Below are 14,239 nucleotides of genomic sequence, written 5' to 3'. Positions count from 1 at the left end.
GCTTAAAAATGAAGCTGCCAAAAGAGAGTTCAAAACATTTCAACATAACATTCATTTTCCTTTCTGCTTAGACTCTATTGCAGAGGTCGCCACAGTGGAATGAACCACCAACTATTCTGGAATATGTTTTATATTCCATCATGTAGCTGATGTCCTTCCAGCTGCAGCCCAATTCTAGGAAACACCCATACATACTCATTCATACACACACACACACACACACACTTTTGTTTTTGTGAAAAGTGGGGACATTACATAGGTTTCCATTCATTTTATACAGTGCAAACCGTATATTGTATTGCCCCCACCCGTAACCCAACCATCACAGGAGGCTGTGTGCAGCTTTAATCTCTGACTAAACTCATTCTGTAGGATTTATAAGCATTTTGAAAAACGAGGACGTCACCAATGTCCTCATATTTCACCATCTTTTTGTAATACCTGTGTCTATCTATCTATCTATTTTTTTTTTTTTTTTTTTTTGCTGAATTCTGACTTCTTTAACTCTTTGGTTTCGATTTTGAGCTTAATTCTGAGTTAATTCAACATAAAACAATTCAATTATTCCCCAAAATAACCTCAGGAATTGTGTTGACTCAGCTCATTATAAATAAGTAGTTTACAGTTTTTCTCAGTCGCTTTGGTGCGTTTCTCACAACACCAGTGCATTTTTGCACAACATTTAATGCATTTCTTAAAACAATTAGTGCAAACTGCAAAACCTAGCTGATAACCTGCAAAAGCGCGTCACATGCTCAAAATGGATAGCTCATTCCTCAAAAGCAAGTATTCATGTCAATCAAAGTGTCAGTGTCATCAAAATGAAAAGTCCTGACAGCATTGTTTATGAACAAGATAGTCAAATGGCTTAGTCATGTTTTCATTATGAGTTTACTCTGTACATTTTTTCAATGCAAAAGAGTCTGATTTTGGTGACACTTCCTGAAAATGCTCAAGACAGCACTGTATACTATTTGCACAGCCATTTGAAAACTACAGTCAAATTAGACATCACTGCATTGAGTGGGGTATCTGAGTACAAGACACTGAATATGTATGTTTCACCTTTTTACTGCAGATGCTCTTTGAAATTCTAATTTATTCCCAGCATTGTGCAGAAGAATAAACACCCCCTTATTTACAACAAGTATAAACTCCCTTTGGGTAGAGCTGTGCACAACTGCACACAATATTGCAGTACACATTGGAACCGAGCCTGCAACATACACAGGTCTGTAAATCATTCATCAAATTGTTCAATTTTAAAGACATTTTCAGGAAAATAAAAGTTTTAATTTTTTTTTATAAAATTTGCTTGACAGATTTTTGACAACTAGTTCAACATTTTTGTATGTAAAGACTCAAGTAATGAAATGAGGACTATTAGTTTTATATGGAATGACTATTCAGCATTTACAAGTTTAGTTCATTTCGACTGACATGACATGAGCAAATGATAATGTTATAAACAGCAGAGAGTTGTATGAAAACAATTGATGCATGTCCAAAAGCATTTGCAATTTGTTGAAAAGAATGAGTAACTGCTACTAGGATGGGCACAAATGACTAATTGTTTTGAAAAAAGCATGACCTGTTGTGCAAATGTAAATAGTGTTGTGAGAAATGCACCAAAGCGACTGAGAAAAACTGTAAACAAGCAGCAAAACATTTGTGTAGTGAGCTGATTGAGACACCCTTGACTTTCTCATTCGCAGATCCGAAGCAGAATATCAGAATGATGCAAAGCACTATTAAACATCAGTCCACTGGCAAAGAAAAAGGTTTTTCAAAAATGCAATGATCTACTGCAAAGCAAAGCCAAAATCTGAATTCCCAGCAGGTGAGTGGGAGCGCAGTCGCACGAAACGCTGGAAAAATATGGTTGTGAGGAATGAGATTGGGCTCCTGGAGCATGTCTGCTTCTCGCCACAGTTATTGATCACACAAACGGGGAGGAAATGTCAGTGGTTTCGTTGTCCTTCGCTTTAGTTTGGCCTTTGGTGTCAAATCCTATTAAAGAAATCACAGCGCTCTGGCTGTCTATCAAGCTGTCAAAATGCCACGGGCAAAGAAAACTCCACCTGTGCCACATATACAGTGTGAAAGATGCTCAAACGCCTGGCTTTTCCATTACTTAATTTGAGCTGTGGATGTTTTTACATTTTAAATGACACTCAAGACACCTTATGGAGTTTTAATATGGCTAGTTGGACATTTCTGAGCCATCGTGAGCCATACACTGTGTGATATTGGGTCTGATTTTAAGCCAAGTTAAGCCTCGTTCAACTTTTTGGTTTTTAGGTCCCATTTTGAGCCAAATTTTGACTCATTCACCTCTTTGGGACTGATTGTAAGCCAAATTCTGACATGTTCAACCTTTTGAGCTTGATTTTGAGCCAAATTCTGACTCGTTTACTTTTTGGGTTTGATTTTAAGTCTAACTCTGCCTCGTTTAAACTCTTTGGGTCTGATTTTGAGCTGATTTCTTACTCGTTTAATTCTTTGGGTCCGATTTTGATCCAAATTCTTACTTATTCACCTCTTTTGGTTCTGATTTAAGCCAAAATCTGACATGTTCAACTCTTTAAGCTTGATTTTGGGCCAAATTCTGACTCGTTTAGTTATTGGGTCTGATTTTAAGTCTAATTCTGCCTCGTTTAAACTCTTTGGGTCTGATTTTCAGTCGAATTCTGACTCGTTCAATTCTTTGGATCCGATTTTTAGCCAAATTCTGACTCATTCCCCTCTTTGGGTCTGATTTTAAGCCAAATTCTGACATGTTCAACTCTTTAAGCTTGATTTTGGGCCAAATTCTGACTCATTTATTATTGGGTCTGATTGTAAGTAATTCTGCCTCGTTCAAACTCTTTGGGTCTGATTTTGAGCCAAATTCTGACTCATTCAACTCTTTGGGTCAGATTTTGAGCCTAATTCTGAAACGTTCAACCCTTTGAGCTTGATTTTGAGCCAAATTCTGACTAGTTAACTTTTTGGGTCTGATTTAAAGTCTAATTCTGCCTCTTTCAATCTCTTTGGGTCTGATTTTGAGCCAAATTCTGACACGTTCAACCCTTTGAGCTTGATTTTGAGCTAAATTTTGACTCGTTTACTTTTTGGGTCTGATTTTAAGTCTAATTCTGCCTCTTTCAATCTCTTTGGGTCTGATTTTGAGCCAAATTCTGACACGTTCAACCCTTTGAGCTAAATTTTGAGCTAAATTCTGACTCGTTTACTTTTTGGGTCTGATTTTAAGTCTAATTCTGAATCGTTCAACTCTTTGGGTACAATTTTGAGCCAAATTCTGACACGTTCAACCCTTTCAGCTTGATTTTGATCCAAATTCTGACTTGTTTACTATTTTGAGTCTGATTTTAAGTCTAATTCTGCCTCGTTCAAACTCTTTGTGTCTGATTTTCAGTCGATTTCTGACTCGTTTAACCCTTGGGTCTGATTTTGAGCCAAATTCTGACTCATTCACCTCTTTAGGTCTGAATTTGACCCTAATTCTGACACGTTCAACCCTTTGAGCTTGATTTTGAGCCAAATTCTGACTCGTTTACTTTTTGGGTCCGATTTTAAGTCGAACTCTGCCTCGTTCAACTCTTTGGGCCCGATTTTAATCAGAATTCTGATTGGTTCAACTCTTTGTGTCTTTGGGTCAGATTTTGAGCTGAATTTTGTCTCAACGATCTGATAGTTGCCATTTGAACTGTGTGTGAGATCGCGTTCCTTCTGCTACACCGCTTGCCTGCTTCATCTCTCTGTTGCATTGCACAGTAAATCCCCTGAAAGATATAACCATTCCTGTATTCCTGGTGTGACCGTGACAACACAATATTGTTCCATTAAATAAATTTCTTTATAAAGAACCAAAAATCTCAATTTTAATGGTCAAGCCCAAAATGTGTCCCCTGAAAGTCCCCTTTGTACCATTTCTCAAGCCGTAATGCAATCTGGAAAAATTAACTAGCCTTTTTTATCTTCACACAGAGGTCATTAGCTAAATATAAAGGTGAATTATTTCCTCATCTAATATCCAGCGCAGGCCAAATGGAGCTCTTATGAGGATCTGAGAGTCAGCGAATGTGGCAGCGAAATTAGAAAATAACAACCGGCATCAGCGAAAGCCAAAGCGTTGAGCGGGACGGATATGCGGTGGCGCTGATACAGATAACCTTGTAGAGGTGATGAGAACATGAGAAATTTCAATGTATTTGTTCTTTAAACACACTGTGGACATGCTGAAGCAGCGTTTATGGCCCCGCGTGCTTGGCTGCGTTTGATTATATTGATTTCATTATGCGGCCTTGTTGTCAGTGCATTTACACACAGGCGCGCATGCACACACACACACACACACAAACTTGTTATTAAATTATTCATTGCATCCCCTTTACAAATGAGAAATTGAACATTTTGAAAAGAAGACATCAGTTCAATAGATGCAAGATGCTGATGATGTACAACATCGGCTGAGAAATAATTGTTTTGCGTAACAGTTGGTCCAGACGAGAGCGTCTAATCTATATGTGCGATCTGTCTATTAGCTGCTCTCCGCGAATCAGGCTGGATCTCAATGAGCGGATTATGTAAATGAGTTTCTTCACGCCTCAGACAACACTGGAGAAGTGCATTAGACAGCAGGTCAGAAGGGCAAATGCGCACACTTGCATTGCTTGATGTGGTTCAGCAAATTTAAATACAGGAGTGTATACTAAAATAAACCCCAAAAAATAAACATTTAAAAATTAAAATCGGAAATTTAAAACAACTTTAATAAGCAACATTGTTAAACAATAAACACACTTCATTATATATACAGTTGAAGTCAGAATTATTAGCCCCCCTGAATTATTAGCCCCCTAACTCATTTCTAATAACTGATTTCTTTAATCTTTGCTATGATGATAGTAATTAATACTAGATATTTTTGAAGACACTTCTTTACAGCTTAAAGTGACATTTAAAGGCTTAACTAGGTTAATTACTAGGCAGGTTAGGGTAATTAGGCAAGTTATTGTATAATGATGGTTTGTTCTGTAGACTATAGAAAAATAATATAGCTTAAAGGAGCTAATAATTGTGACTTTAAATTTAAAAAAATTAAAACAGCCGGTATTCTAGCCGAAAACAAATAAGACTTTCTCCAGAAGAAAAAATATTATCAGACATACTGTGAAAATTTCCCTGCTCTGTTAAACAAAGGGGGGCTAATATTTCTGACTTCTATATTATTTATACAACAATATTTTTATAATATACATATATATATATATTAGTGCTGGGCAAAAATGTATCACAATTAATAGCATCCAAAATAAAATAAAAGTTTGTTTTGACATAACATATGGGCGGGTACTGTGTATATATATACATATACACACACACACACACACACACAAACACACACACACGTTTATTTATAAATAAATATAAAATGTATATGATAAAAATGATATATAAATTGAAATATCTATGGAAAAAAATGGTTTTGTTTCTATGTATGTGTGTGTTATCACACACACACACACACACACATATATATATATATATATATATATATATATATATATATATATATATATATATATATATATATATGTATATATATATATATATATATATATATATATATATATATATATATATATATATATATATATATATATATATATATATATGTATATATATATATATATATATATATATATATATATATATATATATATATATATATATATATATATGGTAGAACTCAGAATTATTACCCCAAACGCCACCCCCCCACCTCAAGAATTTTTTTATCTTTTAAAAATTAATTTAATGTCACAATTATTAGCTCCTTTAAGCTATATTATTTTTCGATAGTCTACAGAACAAAACATCACTATACAATAACTTGACTAATTACCCTAATCTGACTAGTTAACCTAATTAACCTAGTTAAGCCTTTAAATGTCACTTTAAGGTGTATAGAAGTGTCTTGAAAAATATCAAGTCATATATTCTGTAAATAAATCAGTTATTAGAAATGAGTTGTTAAAACTATTATATTTAGAAATGTTTAAAAAAAATCTCCCCGTTGGGAAAAAAATGGGGGAAAAAATAAACAGGGAGCTAATAATTCTGACTTCAACTGTATACAGAGTATATCTGAACATTTAATGAAGCACAGATTTTCATTTACTCAAAACACAAACTTAAAGGTTATTAAATTTAACTCAGAAAGTGAGCTAATATGACTACAATTGTCAAAAATTGAGATAAATTACATTTGTGCAACCATTATAAATGGTAAAATTAGTAACCAACTTTCTATGTACATGCCATTTAAATGTAAATGTATTCATTTAGCAGCAGATGCTTTTATCCAAAGAGAGTTAAAAATAAAAGTCACTAGCAGTTTATCAAGAAACTTTAACAGCATTTGCAGCATATAATGGAAAGTTTAAAGTATAAACTGGTGAAGTAGCCTGCGTGACCTGCGTTTTAGAGATTTGATGAGGAGTCTAAGCCTTAGAGATATTTTTACTGTCTGTTAGTCCACCTCTAAATATCATTCTAAACCCCTAAATCGCTTCAAATCAGCATGTGACACGGCTGAGAACTCCACGCTTTTTCTGCTCAATTTACTCAGTTGTATCTTAATTGAGATCTTAACACAGTCCAACAGAAACACATTTAGCTGCGCTCAGTTCTCTGTGAGAGAAAAGAGAAAGACCAACATTAACATAAAATGAATTTATGGACCATTTTGAACAAATTAAGCTAATCCAGACTATTTTTGAACATGTGCTGCTTCCTCAATACTCTATAATAATAATAATAATAATAATAATAATAATAATAATAATAATAATAATAATAATAATAATAATAATAATGGCGAGGCAGTGGCGCAGTAGGTAGTGCTGTCGCCTCACAGCAAGAAGGTCGCTGGTTCGAACTCAGTTGGCGCTTCTGTGTGGAGTTTGCATGTTCTCCCTGCCTTCGCGTGGGTTTCCTCCAGGTGCTCCGGTTTCCCCCACAGTCCAAAGACATGTGGTACAGGTGAATTGGGTAGGCTAAATTGTGTGTGAATGTTTCCCAGAGATGGGTTGCGGCTGGAAGGGCATCCGCTGCGTAAAAACTTGCTGGATAAGTTGGCGGTTCATTCCGCTGTGGCGACCCCGGATTAATAAAGGGACTAAGCCGACAAGTAATTGAATGAATGAATAATCATTATTATTATAAGAATTTTTTGTGGTGCGTACCAAAGCAATCATTGTGATTATTGTCAATCACAGTATTATTTAGAATTTCTGAAATTAAAAAAGTTTCTATTTACGCTCTTTTAAGATGATTTAAAGGTGCTGTTTGATGTAAAATCTGGATATAACCAGAATAAGTTTCAGTACTTAAAAATGACATTGGCTTAAACACCATTGTTTTTTTTTGTTTTTTTTTTGTTTGTTTGTTTGTTTGTTTTTTCACATGTAAATTCCATGGTTTTAAAATCGTGGCGACAAAAACAAGCCAATCCGAACAAAACAGAGTGTGTTAAATTGTGCCCAACTTTTAAATTTATCCAAGCTTATATTAAACTTACAATGTATGCAGGACTCTAATTTTGAGAATGGGTGAAGCGGGGACACTAAAGATCTCCGCATTGCGCCACATGTTCGCATTGTTCGTTAGATGTTGATAATTAATGTGGACGGATGGTGAATGGCTTGTGTAAACTAGCACGATATTTAGGATTTTTAAAGACGTAGCGGTGACACTTCTCATCCCAGCCATCTTTTTAGAGCATGTCAGAAAGCAAAATGCAGGATATACAGATTAAACATTAATTTAGTGCCACCCGAACCGGCATGAGGTCTCTGTAAAAAAAAAACCTTTTGCTAGTTTAACAGGTATATTGTGAAATTTGCAGCATATTTTTGTAATGAGGCAACAAACACATGTAACCTACTGAATATAAGTGTTTAATACACGCTTATTCAAGATCAGCAATACACTTAATCAATACCAGTCCTTTAGAGCGGAACTATCAGTCATTTAAGGTGAAGCACTTATTCATTTGCGGTTGGGCTATAAGTCATTTGGCGCTATTATTCATTCAGGGTCAGACTATCAATCATTTGGGGCAGGGCTATCAGTAATTTAAGGGTGGGTTATCAGTCTTTTAGGGTGTGGCTATCATTAATTTGTGGCGGGGCTATCATTCATTTAGCATGGAGATATCAGTCCTTTTAGGGTGGTGCTAACATTTGTGTTATGGAGGGGCTATAAGTACTTTAGGACAGGGCATTCATTAATTTAGTGTGGGATATCAGACAATTAGGGTGGGGATATCAGTCATTTGGGATGAGGTTATCATTAATTTAGGGTGGGGATCATTAGTCCTTTAGGGTGGTGCTATCACTCATTTCGGGCTGGGCTATAAGTACTTTCGGGGCAATCATTGCTCTAGTGTGAGATATCAGTCATGTGGAGCGAGGTTATCATTCATTTAGAGTGGGGATATTAGTGCTTTTGGGTGGTGCTATCACTCAATTAGGGCGGGGCTATAAGTACTTTAGGGTGGGATATCAGTCATTTAAGGTGAAGCTATTATTCATTTGGGGTGGGGCTATCATTCATTTTGGGAGGGGATGTAAGTCATTAGGGGCGGGGCTATCACACATTTAAGGTGGGGATATCAGTCTTTTAGGTTGGTGTTATCACTCTATTGGGGCGGGACTATAAGTACTGTAGGGCTGGGCATTCATTCATTTAGTGTGGGATATCAATCATTTAGGGTGGTAATATCAGTCATCAGGGGCGGGGCTATCTTTCACTTAGGGTGGGGATATCATTCATTTGGGGTGGAGCTATAAATACTTTAGGGTGGGGCTATTATTCATTTAGGGTGGGGATAATAGTCCTTTAGGGTGATGCTGTTATTTAATTGGAGTGAGGCTAGTCGATTAGGGTGAAGCTATCAGGGCGTGTCTTATTTCTGCTCTGCCTTCATGCACTCGTCAATCTTCTTTGATTTGGTTAGCAACACCCACCTTCCAAAACTCCAATCAATTCCCAAAGGATGATGTCATCCACCCATCTACTGAATCCAGAGAACCATTTCAAATGGATGTACATCACGATAAAGAAAGAAGGACTATCTTAACTTCTAATCTTAACTCACGAGAGTGAAAGAGAGAGAGATTTCATTATAGGGCTAATTCATATTCGCATATAAAAACATTTCTGGATATTTCTTTAAACTTGCCTAAGGCACAAACCGATAATGTAGATATCAGAGAACAATTAAACTTATTGAATCAATGCACTCCTTTAAAGAAATCAATGTCTATATTCTGTATATAATCTGAGGAGTTTCGCCGCACCACTGACCTTAATTTATGACTGGAAAATTGATTGTTTTCTCTTCTTTTTTTTTCTTTTTTTTTTGACCAGCCATACGGGTTCATTCGTATGTGGCCTTATTTCCCACCACCATCTCTGGTAGCAATAGAAGTAAAATATGTTTAATCACACGGCATAAAATGTCATTACAGTTTCTGCAACAATTCACACAGTGACAGATTGAGACGCGTGGTGTTTGGTTGCAAGAATAAAAAGCAAGAAAGACCCCGATGTGATTCTTTTCACTCAGATGAATGTGTCTAGCCGAGGCTTTGAAAGCGCCGTTTCTTTGAGATGAAATGTCCCACTCTCATCTTCTCCAAAATAATCACTTGTATGCCCGTGTTAGATTTCTTGCTTTCTTCTCATGATGAATGATGCACAGTGGATGCTCCTGTTAAAATGGCTAAAGACACCAAACTCTTCACACAACTCATTGACATCATAATTCATATATACAGTATATATCTCAGACACCTCTAGACAATTCTGCCACTTTCTATAAGACAGCGGCAACTTTTTCAGTGACCTTCATTTCTGAAAGTTTTTTCTTTTCATTTGAACCATAAACAAGACTATTCAAGATCTAAATCACTTTGCAAACCACTTAGAAAATAGATATATTGTGTGCTAAGTATCTAAATGAACTCAATGATATGTCTGTGTTATCATAAGCTGGTTAAACATAAAATAACATTTCAAATAAGCATTTTTTTTTAACCTTTGAGCTTCCCTCAGTACATTTTTCAACACAGACTCATTCTGAAAACGTACTATTATATACATTTTTGGAGAGTGCCAAATATGTCTCAGGAGGTACTTTTTTTGCAGTTTTCGTGAAATCAACAGAGGTCTCTGTGCACGCTTTTTGAGATGTCAAATTTCTTTTGCGAGTGCCTTTCGTCCCTGCTGTTCTCACGTAAATCCACTAAAGGTCGCTTTTGACTGACTGACCGATTGATTGACCCACCCTCCTCCTTCCATGAACCCAACCAATAGTGTTTTCAAAATTTGACCACAACCACCCACTTCCCTAAACCCAACCAACAGTTTTATAAAGCAATCCAGAAAAAGAAAAGCCCTGATTTTTATCAAGTATTCAGTTCTCACCCTGTTATTTACTTGTTCATGTTTTATTTTGGCTTTTGTTTTACCTGCTTTCCGGAACTGTTCTGTGCTGGACTTGATGCCCGTTATCATGGTCATCTCCTCTCTATGTCTCAAGTTCGCTGGATCGATGTCTTACCGACCCTGTGGCGTTCATTTTAAAAATGCAAGGCAGACATACACCTTTGTGGCTACATAATTTGCGATCTCCAGAAATGCATATAGGGCTACGTTTTTCTAAATGTTGCCATTTTTAGGTAAAATTATTTTACTTTCTTTGTTGTGTGTGTGTGTGTGTGTGTGTGTGTGTGTGTGTGTGTGTGTGTGTGTGTGTGTGTGTGTGTGTGTGTGTGTGTGTGTGTGTGTGTGTGTGTGCGTGTGTGTTTGTGTGTGTGTGTGTGTGTGTGTGTGTGTGTGCGTGTGTGTTTTATCATCAGAGTTATTCAAGACTTGACTATTTTTTTACACTTGAGCAAACACACAAAAAAAGAGGACCTGATTCAACAATTTGTTATTTGTACTTAAAATATTTTAAAATATACTTATAAAATATTTCAAAAATACATCAATTTAGAGGCCGCTGTTGATTGACTGCCAATCCCCCACCCACCCCTTCCCTAAAACCAACCAATTGTGTTTTCAAAAGCACCGACTGACCCAATCCCCCCCGACTAAACCCAACCAACAGTTTGTTTTTTTCAATAGCAATCCAGAAAAAGCCCTCGCGGCTGCCTGACTTTCTTCACATTTTCATATTTTACCATGTTCTCACCCTGTTTTTAGCTTGTTTACTTTATTTTTTTCCTTTTGTTTTTGTTATTTTCTGCTTTCTGGAATTGTTTTTTGGTGACATATAAGGTAAGACACTGGGCAAACTGGTAACAGAGGAAAAACTATCCACATGGAGGTGAGCAGTCAGCTGGTAGCGCGAAAAGAAGCAAAAGCTGTCTGTGGCATCATATCACGCCATACTGTTCATTTTAAAGATGAAATGCCAAAATATGTAGCTCTGGCTACATAATTCGTGCTTTACAGAAATGTACACGGGTTCATTTTCACAATGAACCTGTGTTGCAATTTTCACCATACTCCTGGGTTATTACCTGCCTATTATTAAGACATTAACCACTTATTAGCACATGCAAAGTATGATCTTATTTTACATCCCTAATCCTACTCAACACCTAAACCCAACTACTACCTAACTTTTAATAAGCAGCTAATGTTGGCGAATTCATTGTGTCTTGATGAATTTCTGATGAATGTATTACTCTTATTTATATGCTTATTTGTGTGATTTCAGTATTATTATTTTTTTATTACCCATACCTGTGGCATTATTATCAGGTATGTGTGCTTTGGTAAATGAAAAAGTCATTCTGTGTAAATGCAGTCAGAGGTGAGAAGATAAATTAGAAGAGCAGCTTTAATGTCACAATGAGGGTAGATTTATGGATGAAGGGCCATAAGGACACCGGCGTTCTGTTTTGTAGCTCATGATAAGGCACCTGCACATGCGCCCACACTCATTTGTACTGACATCTAAAAAATTATGAGTACCTATGAACTTACAGTTGACAGCTTAGTGGACAGTGAACAAGATATATTGTTGAGCATTGCTTTTTGGCTGAGTCATCACTTTTGAAACAGGAAGGAAAGACCTTAACTGGACATGGGTAAGACCCCTAAAAGACCCTGAGATTCCATAAGTGGTGGGCACCTGAGAGATTTAAGATCCCATTAGCGGAGAAGCTGATGTAGGTGTGCAATGTGCAAATTTGGGTAGAGTATTAAGACAGAAATGTATTCAAACTGTGTGCAAGCCTATATTCAGCAGACACTCGAACGACCTGTCTCTGTTGTTACTGATGCTGTAACAATAAACTGCTTTGCCTAAAGACTTCGGAGATCTCAGACTTTGTCATTTTTTGAAAAGTTTGACTTAGAGACTTAGAATATTTTTGCAGACCAGAATCTTTTTTTCCACAACACTAATTAGCAGTTTATTGAGCAGATAGTCTATTAGTTAATGGTTTGTTAATCTTTAAATGCCACAAGTAAGCATGCTTTTCTCTGTGGAGGAAGAAAATGGAATTTTTTTGGTCTCCCAGAAGTGACTGCCGTGATGTACTGCAGCACATCTGAATGAAAGGTCAAGGGAAACGTCATCTTTTGAGTTTAATTTGGTCAATGTCGTCTCCCGCTCTCTCTCTCTCGGGTTTGGTCACTTTTTCACTGCTCTATTGTTGTTGTTCCTCGTGGGACTTATGACCTCATCAGCGCCGGCGTTTGATTCGCCATGAATTATCTGCAGACCGTATTCCCTGCACTCATAACTCAACCCACAAATGCTGATAACATTCAGCTTCTCAAGGGGAGACTTCATACTAAACAGCGAGATTTCTTATCCGGTCTTGTGATGTATTACATCTGAATATGTTGGGCCATGTGCAAATGCAAAACACAATGAAAGTCAATTACCTAACGGGATACAATGCAATATTATGGCACTACCATCTTAATATGGACATATGTGTAGTTTTAGACGCAGTATAAGGAATATAAATACAGCCATTTTTGAAGGAAAGTTATGTTTATGTAGTTTGAAAATTGATGAAAATATAAAGGGTTGCTGACCAATTCTGATTTTCTGTACTGGAAATATTCCTTAGAGATTTTGCTCCATATTGACATGATAGCATCATGCAGTTGCTGCAGATTTGTCGGCTGCACATCCATGATGCCAATCTCCCGTTTCACCACATCCCAAAGCTGCTCTATTCTGCTGGTGGTCTTCTGCTGCTGTAGCCCATCTGCCTCAAGGTTGGACGTGTTGTGTGTTCAGAAATGCTCTTCTGCAGACCTCGGTTGTAATGAGTGCTTATTTAAGTTACTGTTGTCTTTCTACTAGCTGGAACCAGTCTGGCCATTCTCCTCTGACCATCCAGTAATAACACATCAATCTGAAGCTTAGAATATGTTTCTACTGGGCATAAAATATACTAGTTTTAAAATGCATTTCATCTGTGCTGAAAATACACTTTATCTAAACTTAAAATATACTTCAACTGTGTTAAAAATATACTTTAACTGTATTTCAAATATATAATTTAAATGTACTTAAAATATTTACACTTTTAACAGAGTTGACACTTAGCTGATGATTGATTATAAAGCTTGTTTGGCATGCTTTCTCCCGTTTGCGGGGAGTTTGAGCTCAGGTAGATCTGGAGAACTCCCCTGCTGTAGTAGCTAATGAACTCTTAAGAGAGAACTATTTACTTTACTATTTACTTTATTTTGTCTATGGTGCCGATTTGGATTAGTCATTTAGCTTAAGTTGCATGTTTTTGGACGGTGGGAGGAAACCGGGAAACCTGGAGGAAACCCACATGAGCACGGGGAGAACATGTAAAATGGCTTGGTAAGGACTAGAGATAGGGAAGTTCTTGCTATAAGGCAACAGTGCTTACCACTGGGCCACCGTGCCACCCATATAGGAATGGAGAAGGAGTAGGAGTGGAAGGGGGGATTCTTCAAAACGAAGATGGCTGTTATATGGAACTGAGGGGATTAGGAATTGTCTGATTGGTGAATCATAGACTGAATAATGCGGGACCACCCACAAGCAATCATAAGCACGTGATCCTCTCGAAATTAGATTAGAAATAAACTTCACTTAAAACAATTGGACCCCATGTGACTGGATACTTCTCTGCAATCCATCTCAAGAACTCTCCAG

The 14,239-nt window shown here is 36.8% G+C and overlaps 1 protein-coding gene across 1 annotated transcript in view; it reads left to right on the top strand.

Moving 5' to 3' along the window:
- The first annotated feature begins 618 nt into the window (after positions 1–618).
- LOC141376283 (uncharacterized) overlaps positions 619–14,239 on the top strand; it is a 778,518-nt gene continuing 764,897 nt past the window's right edge. The window contains exon 1 of the mRNA XM_073914329.1: positions 619–1,028. The gene's annotated coding sequence lies outside the window, so the exon portion shown is untranslated. The remainder of the gene's footprint in view (positions 1,029–14,239) is intronic.

The sequence above is a fragment of the Danio rerio genome, chromosome 10 (genome assembly GCF_049306965.1).
Source record: "Danio rerio strain Tuebingen ecotype United States chromosome 10, GRCz12tu, whole genome shotgun sequence".
NCBI lineage: Eukaryota > Metazoa > Chordata > Actinopteri > Cypriniformes > Danionidae > Danio > Danio rerio.
This window is presented reverse-complemented; position numbering and strand designations above follow the sequence as displayed.